Source organism: Platichthys flesus, chromosome 16 (assembly GCF_949316205.1).
Source record: "Platichthys flesus chromosome 16, fPlaFle2.1, whole genome shotgun sequence".
Lineage (NCBI taxonomy): Eukaryota > Metazoa > Chordata > Actinopteri > Pleuronectiformes > Pleuronectidae > Platichthys > Platichthys flesus.
In genome coordinates, this window is record NC_084960.1 from 1534323 (window position 1) to 1548962 (window position 14640).

Here is a 14640-nt window from a genome sequence, read left to right on the forward strand (position 1 = left end):
GGAGCCCAAGGGCCCCTGGTGGGATCCAGGTGAGGAACAGGTGCAGCCACATTTCAAAACACAGGCCTGTGACTGTGGTGATTACACAGAGGACAATGGCCCGTGTGTGCGAGTGTGTGTCCACGTATGTGCATAATCTGAAAGTGTAACCGCGTGTGCAAGGTTGCATGTGTGTGTGTGTGTGTGTGTGTGTGTGTGTGTGTGTGTGTGTATTCCTTGGATTAACATATGACAGGCGGTCCTGTCTTCAGTCAGACCCCGTCCTCCACAACAAACCCGATCCCCAGAGCCCGATCTTTGGTTTGGTCTCCGTCTCAGCTGCCACCGCGCCTGAGCTGCCTGCCTCCTGTCAGACTCACTGAGGAAACATGGGCTGTGTGCGAGTGTGTGTGTGTGTGTGTGTGTGTGTGTGTGTGTGTGTTTTCTCTCACAGACCAGATGAAGTGTTATGATAAAGAACGAGGACGTGAGCAGGAAAAGAAGTTTGAGGTTTGAAGTTACTCTGAGAGTTATCAACAAAATCACAGAAATCACATAGTTTGAGTTCTTTGCAAACTATTTAACTTAATGTGTGTGACAGACTGTAAATAAAGATGGATGAGTGCTTCATCCCCCCCTGGTGGCTGGCTGCAGTACAGGTATATAAATCCAGCCTCCTCCATGTTAGTGGATGGGACACGGACTAAACAACAAGGTTAAAACAGACGTCACACAAAGGGTTTCTGTCTTTTTCCGGTTGTTCTTCACGTGTTCATTGCTCCAGTTTATTGCCACGTGTATCATCTTCTCCTTTGTTTACGTGATATTAATCATGATTCTGCTCAAACGTCAGGACGGATATGAAACGTGAACGTTTTGATCACAAAGCCACAATCAAAGAAAGCTTAGACAATCACTGGAAAGAATGATTCCCTCTCCTGAGTCTGTTAACCTCCTCGACCCAAACAGAGCGCAGTAATCCCCCCCCCGTCTGGTGTGTGAGGCAGGTTTCTATATATTACTCTGATATGCGGTCTTCTGTTTTTTACACTACACGTTATTTGATGTAACCAACATGTTCCTCCAGTAAAACCATCGAGGGGCCTTGTTTACGAGGGACTTCTGGCCCTGACGCGAGCCCGGCCTCTGGATCCGGACTCAGACCCTCCTCGGTGACAAGGAGCGCTAACTCAGACCCGGAGGAGGGAGGTGGCAGCGTGTTTATTTTACTGGGGGCTGGATCTGGACATCATTATCTCACACTGCAGAAGGAGCGCGGTAAACAGATGCTGGCGGCCCACTCGGCTGCATCCGTGCGTCTGGCGGAGGCTGCAGCCGGGGCTGGGGGGGGGGGGATCTGAGGGATGCCGGGGTCGGAGGAGTGGGGACAGACTTTGGCGGAGGGCGAGCTGGGGGGGGGGGGGCTGAGGTCGAGTTGGACAGAGACGATCCTGAGGTTTACGAGGCAGAGACTGTTATTTCTACAGCTGGCACGAGAGCCAGGAGTCGAGACCAGGGGATGGAGGCTGGGGGGTGGTGGTGGGGGGGGGGGGGGGGGTATGCCTGCGATATTATCACATTAAAAGCGAAGGTTGTTTTGTTGTCGTCGTAACACAGAGGGAAGTCGTATCAGTTCAAGATGCTCTCGCCGGAAAGCTCAACAAACAATGGCGGTGAAGTTTTCACAGAGCTGCGTGGCCTAAACAAACTGCTGCGGAAAGAACAGAGAGGGGGAGGAAGAGGAGGAAGAGGAGGAAGAAGAGGGTGGGGTGGGGGGGGGAAAGAAATGAAATGGCGTCTCTGTTAGTTACAGCTGGAAGAGAGCGAGAGAGCGAGAGAGCAAGAGCAGGGTGTTTTTTTTTGTTTCACTTTAATCAGAAGCAGAGACGCTGCTCAGTGGAAAAAAGCATGACGAAAAGCAAAGTTTACATGAGCTACAGGCGGGGACGGAGGAGGCGGGTGGAGACAAACAAACACACAACTACTGACGAGCAGCTGCACAGCACTGACGGAGAGAGAGAGAGGGACAGAGAAGGAGAGAGAGAGAGAGAAAGAGAGGGGCGGACGAGGGGAAGATGGAGCAGCCGAGTTACAAAAATGGAAAGTCCACATTTCAGCGCAGTATGGAAACATGGTCCTCATTTCATGATTCAGTTCCCGCTCCCTCCCTTTTCCCCTCCCTCTCTAACTACCTCCTTTCCCTCCCGTGCTCGCTCGCTCTTTTTTTTTTTTTTGCAGCTGGTTATAAAAACCTGTTAAAAACACAGGAAGACCAGTAAAAAACAGAGGGACTGAAAAAGAGACGGAGGGAGGAGTGAGGCAGCAAGAGAAAAGAGGAAAAGTTCTATTTCACTGTATAAACGTAGAAGTTGTTTTGAACTTCACGGACGTGGGCGAATCGTTTCCTTTGATTTCTAATCCCTGAAAAGTTGATTAAATCTTACTCAACTTCAGATGTTATTCAGCGACTGTAACCCCGTGTGTAAGATTGTGTTGCTCGGACTTACGAGGCTGCTAAGCTCCCGCAGACGACATAAGTCTGAGTCCCTCCCTGTAAGAAGAGTGTTGTACTTGAACCAAAACACCATCAGCCACCACAACGTGCATCCCTCAATTTAATCACCAGCTTCATCTCCCTCTTCATCTTCTCCTCATCCCTTCCTCATCCCTCCGTTGCGTGTGCAGCAGGACACACACAACATCTCAAGTGCTGCTGCAAAGCTCCTTGTAGAGCGTCTGTAAAGTGGCGAGCGACCCGGGCCCTGCGACCCGGCGGGGATGTAAAATGTAAATCCTCAAGGCTTTACATCTTAAAACTTAAAACTTTGCCCCCTCTGGCTCAGGGAGAAATTAAAAAGTGTGCCCCTTAAGAAGCTGAAGAAGCTGAAGCTGCATGGAAACATGACACGTCCTGCAACACTGAGCGTGACCCCAAAGGTCAACGCCACAGTCAGATCCACCAGTGCACGCAAACCTTGTCCTCAGATGACATCTCTCTCATGCACTTTCTCTACCTTCTTTCTTTCTTCACTCCATTATCCACACATGCCCTTTCCTCCCCTTATTCCACTTCCACTCTCCTCCTCCTCCTCGACAGGTCGTACCCAGTTCTTCTCCACAATTCACTTCCCTCCCTGCAGAAATCACCAAGTCAGGCCTCGGCAGTTCATTATTTCAAATTTACGGCCTGTCCGCTTGGCCTGCCACAAGGAGGAATAAAACCAGGCTTTGGTTGGCGTGGTGAACCGGGGCCGGACCCAAATCCCTCCTCCTTTCCCTTTTATAGTTTAATATAAAGTCATATCAAATTAAATTTAACGAATAAAAAAACTGGCCCGTGTGCCAAGAGCTCTACTTTTAACATAAACACACACAAATACACACACAAGCACACACAGCTGCAACTCAACACTTGAACTGCCCTCTATGCCCTCTTTAGGGGAACTAACTTAATTTGGCAAGTGTGCAAGACTGTGTGTGTGTGTGTGTGTGTGTGCATGTAAAGGATTGTGTGTGTGTATGTGTGTGTGCATGTAAAGGATTGTGTGTGTGTGTGTGTGTGTGTGTGTGCATGTTAAGGATTGTGTGTGTGTGTGTGTGTGTGTGTGCATTAGTGGGGGGTTCAGAGACTGCGGATCATTCATCTAGTGGAAAAAAACATAAATCCGGGCACATAAAAAAATAACATGCATGAGCGCTCTCTCGTGCGCCGTCATGTGACTGCGTGTGCACGTGAAGGGCTACCGTGCATATGGCAGTGGTCATGTATGTGTGTGTGTGTGTGTGGTTTGCGTACGTGCGCACTGACCCACATCTATAAACCCGACGCCACAAGAACAGAAGAGAGACGGCTGCGTTTTAAACGGATCCGGCTCCTCGGTAATACAGAATAATGACGGTTCCGATGTATCAGGGCCTGAAAGCCGTCCGATCCCGATGCTCATGGGCCCCCGGGGGATTGCAGTCATTTGAAAATATTTTAAAGAGGCCCGATTGCCCCCAGCTCAGAGGCTCAGGGAAGCCTTAAACCCTGCAGCTAAATCCCGGGGTTATGTAAGGTAAAGCCCTAAATCTCACCGCGCCTGATGTTACATATTACTGTAATTGCAAATGAAAAAAACTGGAGAAAAACTACAGGGTGGGGGGAGGGGAGGGGGGGTGAAGAATTACAGAGACTTTGGGGGAAAGTGGAGGGAGGACAGGCGAGCAGAGGAAATGAGGGAGGTGTGAGAGGATGGATGGAGTTGTGGAAAGAGGAGAAGATGGAATCAGACGCAATCAGGGGAAAGAATGAGAGGAGCACAGGTCGCTGGGGTTTCACTCTCTCTCTCTCTCCGTCTTCTGATCATGTGACTCTCTCTCGTCCGCGACAAAACAAACATGGACTGAAGTCATGTGTCCACCTCACATTGTCTGTCCACACAAACCCTGAGGGACAGTCCTGATGAGACAAAGCTCTGAAAGGAACCCAGCTCATCACGATGTGGACACCATCTTCTCTTCTGTCTCTCCACAGGCCGGGGGTTTATTTGTAATGAGGCCGTGTGTGTGTGTGTGTGTGTGTGTGTGTGTGTGTCTGCATGTGTGAATCTGAAATGAGCATGGAAGGCGGATGAGGTCGATCACGGTGCATGATGCAACGCTCCGTCTGAAGATGTAAACAAGCTTTAGAGTCTCACATGAGGCGCTCCGGCACAAAGGCGGATTTCTAACAGCGTGCGACGCCTGCAGGCAAACTGGGTCCACGACACGAGATGGAACCGTGTGCGTTTAATCTGCCAACGCAAACACTGAAGCTCGACAACTCAAGTTGTGCTGAGAAATAACAAAACGAGGCGGTTCTGGACTACAGAGGGTTTTCTATTAGCGTCGCTAGCTCGTCCTGATCTTACTGTTACATCGTTAGCTACTGAGGAGAGCTAATTGGTTAGCCTCGTTACCAACGAGTGCAATGCATCCTGGGATAGGTTGCACACGCTAGCACACTTGCAGTGACGATGCTAACAAACTGATACGAAGCAGGCATAATGTTTATTTACAATAGCCAACATGCTAACATTTGCTAATTAGCCTTAAACACCAAGGAGGGACCATGAATGTCCACGAATGGAACCGTGGATTAGACAAAGACTGAGCTCGAGGACGGTTAGAGACAGACTGATGAGGACGAAGGTGAAAGGAGGCGTGGCTCGATGCTGCTGATCACTCTTACCATCCAACAGGAGGTCAGTCAACAAGGAGCAGTGACTGTGATGTGCACGTTTTGTGTAGCGTCAGGTAAAACGAGGAGTTGTGTTGCTGCAGAGCAGACGTCAGGAGATCAGTGGAGGTTCGTGTCAGACGTCCCAGTTCAGGCGGAACCCACTGAGGGCCGAGTGATGGAAGTGACCTGAACCTCCTCTGGTTGGGCTTCCTGTTTCATACCAGCTAGAACATATCTAGAAACTTTTGCTCGTCCTGAATTAAAACCCTCAAACCCCGACTGGAAGTGTTCATAGTCATCTGCAGTTCTATTACTTTTCTGTCAGATTCAAAAAAGAAAGCCTTGACTTACTTTCTCACCTCCACACATCTGGCCGAGCGGATAGCGTTGACTGATTGTCTCTGTGTCCACTTTGTCTCAAATGATGTCTCTCCGAAAAGGGAGTTCCAGACATCGAGTGCTAATTTAAAATCGCAGCGAGGCCATAACTCGTGCTGCTGTGTCACTGAGGAAGCTGGAGGAGTCACTCAACCCGAGTTACTCACTGTCCATCGACGTACGAGTAGAGAAGAACTACAGAGGACAGAGACGCTCGTCTGGCAGCCAATGGAACTATTCATCTAATAATCATTTTTACATCAACTACTTGTTTGGAAAATGAGTTAAAACCTCAATGGAGGCATCAGCAGCTCTGAGCCCTCGAGGATTCTCTGGACACGTTTGTACTCTTTCACTAAACGAGAAATAAAGAGAAGGTGAAAAGACGACTCCTCTTTTTAGAATCGGCTCGTGCAGCTGCCAGGCTCCAGATCCCAGTGAAGTTTGAACAAAACACTCAAAGTTTTCCAGTGTCTATTTTTTTTTTCAACCACACGAATTCCATTTTAAATTCAGATCTATCTCCCCCCCACCCCCCCGCTCATCTTGTGGATCATCCTGAACCTCTCCTCTTCTCTGCTCTCTCCTTTTCCCGAGGTCTGGTGCCAACATGTGATTTCACTTATCTCCCAGTGAAAGGAGAGTGGAGAGGAGCAGACTAATGGTCATCTCCCAGTCTCTGCCTCTCTCTCTCCCTGCGCTCTCTCCTCACGATGAGAGGACCTGTATATTTTGCTTTCGGTTCAAATTCCGCCGCAACGAAAAAACAGTGCAGATGTGGGCTGAGCGCCACACCTACACAAAAATGCTGGTTCTGAAAAAAGAACAAGGTGCAGACGAATGGGAGCTGCAGAATGATCTCCAGCTTGTGTGAAGATGACTTCACGAGCTTTCTCACTGTGACTGGGTCTTTTCTTCTTCTCCAGCTCCTCTCTGACCTGCTCTGATACGGTGTGCCCAGATGTGCAAACATGCAGAGGCAGCAGATTCAGGCCATCTGTAGAGAGATAACACCAACGTGTCATTCATCTCCGTCCTAACGTCCTCCTCTGCTCTCCACTGGTCCCACAGAGGGTGATCACTGATCCCCTCTGTTTCTTTAATCCATCCTTTTCTCCGTTTGATGCTTTTATGAGCCACAGAGACAGGCCTACATCTGCCTCGGCCATTATCCCTCGAGTCGGGGGGGTCCAGAGATCATCAGAAGGAACGGCCGCGATGTGGGATTCAAGAAAATCAATGTCGTAAAAAACTAATCTTGAGATGGAACTTCAGGCTACAAGCGACGTGAGTGTTTGGGCAAAATGTGCGTGTGTGTGTGTGTTGCCCCCCCCCCCCCCCCCCCCATGCGTTAAAGTCGAGTGAACGCTCAGCGGGAGCGGAGGATTCTGGAGAAGACGATTCATCCCGTGAGAGAGAGAACAGCCAAACGAGACAGAGCCAGGGATCCATTCACTGGAGCCGGGAGAGTTTCCGACGCCACAAATGTAAATAATTTACACCGCAGAATATAGATACTCGATAAATTCTTTTTCGGGAGATGAAATTCAAGAGGTGTAGCAGTAAAACCTCTGGAAGCCGTAAAGCTGCACCTATTTATCCTGAAGCCGACACACGGGTCATAAAAACCAGAGAATCAGCTGTGCAGTGCGTTCGGGTTCGGACACTTTATCAGAGTCAGACGCTCGATCAGTGGATTCTACTGAAGCTTCTTCCTTTGTGAAGCTACAGGTTCAAACAGAAGGAACACTGATCTCTGTGTTGTGTCTTTATTTAGAGTTTCAAGTCTCCCACACGTCAGTAGCTCGGCAGGATGCTCACTGCTTATTTCAACTTGCAGCGTCAGCTTTCTGGATTCATGTGTTCACTCATCGTACTTGAAACCAATCAACCAAGTAATCGAGATCAAATCAGCTCAATTAGTTACAAACAACAACAGCAGCTGGATAATCGACAATTTACACCAAGAACTTTCTGCTTCGGTCTCTCTGGAACTTTTGATTCAGAATTAAATGCTCTTATCAGTGAGGAGATCTCGACAGGCCAAACTGGAGGATGTAGGATCCTAGATTTTCAAATTTAAGCGATTTCAGTTAATTATGTTAATTCGTGCCTGTTGCGTCATTCACAACATTTGTTTTCGCCCGGTGGGATTGAAATTAAATCTGCATCTGTTTGCGTCTCTGCTTTGACTGAGATGTGATCAAAATTTGATTTGTTTCGATAGTTTAGAACTTACTGGAGAACTTAGCACTTGGAGCTAACTCAGCGTGAAAAAGAACTTTTCTTACTCAGGCTTTATGACCCATACTGCATCCAGCCAACAGGGGGCGACTGAGACACCTTCAAACCTGTCGTCTCTCCTCATAAAGAGTTCAGAGGAAGGTTTTGGTGACAAAGAATAACAATAAAAGAAATTGCCCACTGTTCCTTCACTCCGCTGCAAAGAGGCCTTGGTGTTTTGAGAAAAGAGCACTTGCACTGCTGAGGGAAAACTTACAGCAGGAAGCACTACCTCACTGAGAGTAACCCCACGGGGATCGTAAGATGAAATGGAAAAAGAGCAGAGAGGGGGAGGAGAGACGGAGAGCAGAGGACGCAGCGAGCGAGGGAACGAGAGGGAAAGCGATTGAGGAACGGCTGCTAATGCTTTCTGCAGAAACCGGCTCCTGGATGTTCCTCTAATTGCTGCGATCTGAGAGGTTGGATCTCCACATTCCAACCTCCACTCGTCCTCCTTCTCCTCTTTTTCCTCTCCGTCTTTTCTCCTCCTCTTTCACCTCTTCCTCGTCCTTTCAACTTTTCAAAGTTCTCTTGTCTCCTTCATTTAGCGGAGCAGAGTCCAGGAGGAACCGCAGAGCAGGAATAGAAACACGGAACAAGAGCAACAAGCAGAACAGCCCTGCCCTCGAAGGAAGGCCCTGATTATTCCAAATGTTAAGTCAGCAGAGTTTCAGACGAGGGCAGAAAAGCCAAGATCAACGTCGGTGAAGAAACACAGGTGCTGATTTCATGATCACCACCTTCCAGACTTTCCACACGGGCTGTAGTTCTACGCTTCCTTCACATCCTGCTTCCAGAGCCAGTGGTCTGTCCCGGTGACCCGGCTGCAGCAGATGTTGACAGAATAATGTGCAGTGTTCAAATCTTCATCACCTCCTGTGGATTGTTTAAGGATTGTGCGTGATTTTGGTGGAATCTTATTAATTTCAGATCACAGGGAAACACCCGTTTATTACGTTTAACACTTTGTAGTCGCACCAATGCAACAAAGGCGACGGGGGGGGGGGGGGGGGCCTTGGGCACTAGCACCTTCCAGGCCTGAGGCATCACGGCTGAAAGGGAAGAGATACGCTTACTTAGCGGAGCATTAAGACGACCTACACACATTCTGAGTAAAGGACACAGCGACTTAAATGGATTATTCATCGGCTATATGATCCATTCATGATCCTCGCTGTGTGTGTGTGTGTGTGTGTGTGTGTGTGTGTCTGTGTGTGTCTGTGTGTGCTAAGCCAAGCCAACAATAAGCCACCCCACTACCCGCCTCATGAAACCTGTTTCCAAGTGTTGGGGGTGCCACATTCTTTTAGAGGGCTGACATATAATAAATAATCTCAAATGATGTCACTTTGAACAGCATCAGTTAAGGATGAGGGAAATCAGAGTTCTTCCTTTTTACACAATTGAGCTTTAAAACAATTTGTCCGTTTGGAATTGGTCCTAAAAGGAGAAAGATCCAGATCTGATCCCAGAGTAACTTTTGACCGCTCAGTCCTCTCCAGCCCAACAAGCTGCTGAGTGTTTTTACGCCCCCCCTCCTCGAACATGGCCGGGGGGGCTCAATCTGGATTGTGTACATAAAAAAAAGCCACTGGTAATATTTGAGCTTGCATGCCTGCAGCACTAAGTGGATCTCCTCTGTCCATAAAGGATCATCCAGTTCCCTCCAAGCTCGCCTGACCTCCGGCTCAGATTCTGTCCCCAATCAAAAAAGCACAACCTCGTCTTTTAATCCAACTCCATAATCACAAACTCTAACCCGTTCACATCAGCGTGGCCCGCCCGGCAGGGCTCTGTACGCTCAGGGCTGAGCGGCCGCCCGCGTATTACAGCAAATGAATATCTCCGCTGATTAAATCATTAAGGAGCTTTTTTTTGACCGTCCCGGCTAAAACCCTGTCCTCTGAATATGCGTCCACTCGCAGATCTGGAGTTAGTGCAGGGCCCGGGGTGGCGTGGGGGTGGATGGGTGGGTGGGGGTGGGGGGGGGGGGGGTGGTTGGGGATTATCTTGTTTGGGCTGTCCGCAGGCTCAAACACTAAGCGCTCAATCACTCAATCACCGGGATCCACACGCTCACTGGGACTTAGCCGCGCAGATCCCGCTGACATTGACCGTGGTTGGACCGCTAAACCCCCCCCGCCCCCCCCAGCCGCCCATGATCCCGTATCCCTGTCTGTGTCCCTGTGTGGACCGACTCTCCATCGCTCTCAGCAGCTGGCCGTGCACGGTGATATCAAACAGGGGGGGGGGATAGGTGAGAGATTAGTGTACAGTGCCTCAGAGGAGACAAAGCAGGAGACGTTTGATGTGAGTCGGTTTGGATCCTTCAGACCGGGACCGGCTGTCGTGCAGCATGTGGACGGTTCTGCTTCTTCACTAACACGACCAAGACCAGCTCCTAAACCCTGTTTCCTGTCCCCCCCCCCCCCCCCGCTTCATTCAGAGAGCTTTGTAAAGCCAGATGCTTTCATTAAAAATACAGAATCAAAATATAATAACCTCATCGCAGCCTCACTCCCTCGTTACTTTCTTTCCCTTTGTTATTCTTATGCTCTCTCTGAGGCACCTTGAGGAGAGGGAGCTTCTTACTTAGACTGGTGTGTGTGTGTGTGTGTGTGTGTGTGTGTGTGTCCACTTGTGTCTTTGAGGACATTTCGGCTGGTTCTCACTTTTTCAAAGAGCCATTAAGCCGTTAAGAGTTGCTTTAAGGTTCAGGATTAGTGTCTGAGCGATGAATGCAGTCGGCTGGAATTCATCTTTGAAGAATAATAGACTTGTTATTGGTCTGGTGTTGTTGTTATTTGTTATTGTCTTTTACACTCCAGAATGTTTTCAGGTCCATTAACCGGTCTGTAAACTGTGCCGTGCTGATCCTGGACCTGGAGGAAGAAACTACTGGACTGTGTCAGTTGCTTTTTCCAAAACAATAAAGATCTGTTCAATGGAACGGATATGGTGCTTCACTCTGTTTGAGTTTATTTTAGAATCATATTTAAACCTCAGATAACAAGGCCTGGAACTCAAATCAAACAAATATCGTTTCACCCTCGAAGAGAAAGGGAGACGCTCTCGTGGGTTTGATTCCCACCTCGGAGGAAATTGTGAAAATTGGTGCCACTTAAGGACAAATCTGCTGAAACGAGCGGTTCCTGCACAACGAGCCTGACCACCATGCTCCAACACCTCCTGCTGCCAGAGAGCCGATTCCCATCTGACCCTGCTGCTGGGTCACTGCACACACACACACACACACACACACACACACACACACACACACTGGGGAACATCAGGCAGTGATTAAGCTAATGTAGCTGTCTAACAAACAGAAATACTGAGAGCCGTTCAACTTTGTGACAAGACGTTTTATTGTCCAAAAGCTTTATTGTCCAAACCTTGAAGACATACTGCCGTGATGAGAGCGGCCTGTTGATTCAGGGCTGAGGCCGACCGCAGCGGGCGGCCACGCCAAGTCCTGAAGGCTGCCTGTATTTATTTTTCTGTTATTAGCAGGGTTATTAAATTTTCATTTCATTAACAGTGCCTCAGCGCTTCACTATTTGTCTTTGAATGTGTATTTGTACTTTTATTTATAAGTGTCGTTATCTAAACAACTTATCTTTATTAGCCAATAGAGGCCCCATGGAGGGGGGGGGGGTGTTTTGTTCCTGGAACAGACTTTTCCTGAGGCTTATGCTCATCTCTAAACTGTAAATACATTAAACATGAGTGAGCTGTTATTAAGGGAATTACCTTATATACACGGAGTCAGGTTTATTTTCTGTGCTTTGCAGGGTTGTTTTCGGAGGCGATAAAAAGCCAAGAAGAGGAGGAGAGAGGGAAGAGGACGAGAGAGGGAAGAGGAGGAGAGAGGGAAGAGGACGAGAGAGGGAAGAAATAAAGCGGGAACTTGTGCGAGAAAATAAAGTGTTGGAGAGCGGGAGGTGAGAGCCGATCACGCTGAGGCTTCTGAGGGAAGGAGGGCGATGGAGAGCAAGTGAAGCGGGGCTGGTGTCTGTTTTCCCTCTGGCTGGTGATGGGCGACTGCAGCCAGCATAAACACATGCCTTCATGGCTCACACATTTCCTGCTTCACTCCACATCCCAGCGCTGGGCCACACAGGCGCAGGACACCACAGCGAATTGTGTGTGTGTGTGTGGTGTGGTGTGTGTTTGCATGCATGCATGTTTGGTATGCATGCTTGTGGTTAACTCACAAAATATCTGCGCACATCTTTTCTATTATCATCGCAAAACCCGCGGAAGCACGAGCGCACACACACTCAGAAACACACACTTAGAAACACACACTTAGAAACACACACTCAGAAACACACACGTCTGAATGTAAAGGAAGATATTTTCACCTCGGGCCGTGAGGGAGGAGAGAACCAGGCTTATTCCCATCTGATTCCAACATATGTGGTTTAACAGGCGTTTAACACCATTCATCTCCGTAGCCTTACTCCTACGGCCTCCATCTCAATGCCTCTCTCTCTCTCTCTCTCTCTCGATGGTACATATGTGTGTGAGGGAGTGTGTTGCATCAGTCTGTTACGTTGTCTAATGTGTTGATTCTACACAGCTCCCTTTCATCTATAGGCAGCCCCCGTCTGATCTGTAGCGAGAACGTCCGCTATCACCTTTCAGACCTAATCAGGCGGAAAGAAGGAGATTTAGGACACAAAGGCGACGGGCAGGGGGGGGTGCAGAGGAGCAGGGGAGGGTGGGAGATTGACCGACGAGGGGGTAGCGGGTGAGACGGGTGGGCGGGGGGGAGAAAAGGAACCAGACGGAGTGGAGGGGGGGGAAGGGGATCCTTGCGATCCATCATCTTTCAGAGACGCTTCCCAAGAAAAGACGGCAGCTTCTCTGTTCTGTCTAACAAGCAGTTCATCGGAAAACACATCACAGCTCAACTCCGACTCAATCGTTTCCCGTTCCCAGTCCACTGCTCCGTTCCCAGTCCACTGCTCCGTTCCCAGTCCGCTGCTCCGTTCCCAGTCCACTGCTCCGTTCCCAGTCCACTGCTCCGTTCCCAGTCCGCTGCTCCGTTCCCACTCCACTGCTCCGTTCCCGGTCCGCTGCTCCGTTCCCCAGCCTCGTTTGCATACGCTCAACTTCAGGTGTTAATTCACGTAAATGGCACTATAAGGTTCCTCAACACCAGACTCCTCCTTCTTTTATCGATCACACGGCCTCGGCTCTTTGGACATTTGGCTAAAGAGGCACGAGGAGGAACAGTGTTCAGTGTTCATGCAGGAATACACAGGTTGGACCTCAGTCAACATGGAATCGGCTCTAAATTCATTTCTGTTGCATTCAGAAAACTGGCTCACGTGCAGCGTGAAGTCTGAACGCTCGAACTGATGGAGCCTGGAGCCGAGCCTGGAGCCGAGCCTGGAGCCGAGCCTGGGTGCACATCAGGCCTCTGAGGTCGCTGCTCACAACCGGGGGGGGGGGGGGGGGGGGGGGGGCTACTAGAAGATGTGACCAGGGCTCCCTGCAAATACTTAAACTACACAATTTACTCATCCACTAAAGGGATTTGTCTCAGAGGTGCAGTTACAGGGTAAACCCACTAGTTTTTCACACTTGGTTTAGTTGGGGAGTTCTACCACTGGTTCTGTAATCCTGTTACTTTGTAATCCCCTACACTACTGTCAGTGAAAGAGAGAAATCAACGTGTGAATAAGTCACACACACACACACACAGATCTCAGTGTAATCATGTGTAACAATGTGTTATGTATGTTTGCTGAGGTCATTAGCGAACGCACAATGAAAGCTGATCGTCATCTTGCCGATCAGCTTTCATGTAAATGAATATGGGTCACGCAATCTCTCTCATGTGACATTTCGTCTTTCTCTACCCCCCCCCCCCCCTCTCTCTCTCTCTCTCTCTCTCTCTGTCTGCTTTTCATTCTGCCTGTAGCCTCCTAATGGCTCAAGTGAGGTAATTCGTTTTGGAGAATGTACCGAATAACCCCTCTCAGTGCATATGTGTGTGTGTGTGTGTGTCTTCGCTCATACATATGTGTATATACAGTACATACCGTATAAGTCCGTGCAAGCATAAAAGTCTGTGTGTGTGTGTGTGTGTGTGTGTGTGTGTGTGTGTGTGTGTGTGCGTTCCTCCTGCAGATCTGTGCAGCTCGGAGCTGTGGGCTGTTTCAGGCTGCGGTCTAAGTTCAATAAGCCAGGTTTGACATATGCTAGCATTCTGTACAAACACTGTCCAGTGGTCGGCCCTGCACTCTAACCCTGCTATTATGACTGCTGTGTGTGTGTGTGTGTGTGTGTCTGTGTGTGTGTGTGTGTGTGTGTGTTACATTGAGAGCAAAAGAGGCAAGAGAAAGAAAAACAGAACAAGAGATGGCAACTAAGAAAAATACAGTCAAACCAGAGTCCTGGGAGGATAGCGTGATCGGGGGTGCGGCCCAGCCCTGAAAAGTCTGCTTCCACAACAACTGAATATATTCATGGTTCCAGAATGGGGCCATAGTGGGACACAGTAAATATAAATATACGTTAGAAGGCAGTAAATATAGTGTAGAGACATCGGACCAGCAGGTGGCCCCTCTACGAGGTCACCACAGGTGAGCCGACACGAGGTCACCTCCGTCCTCACATACCCCTGCTCTGTTGTGTTGACTCAGAGTGCATTGTGGGTGAAGAGCGGCCCAATCCAGACAAGATTACTCAACAAATAACGTGACCTTCCCAGACGCTCTGGAAATCCGTCTTAAAGAAAACGATCCGCTCTTATCTCCGCTCTGAGATCACGGCCTTAATTC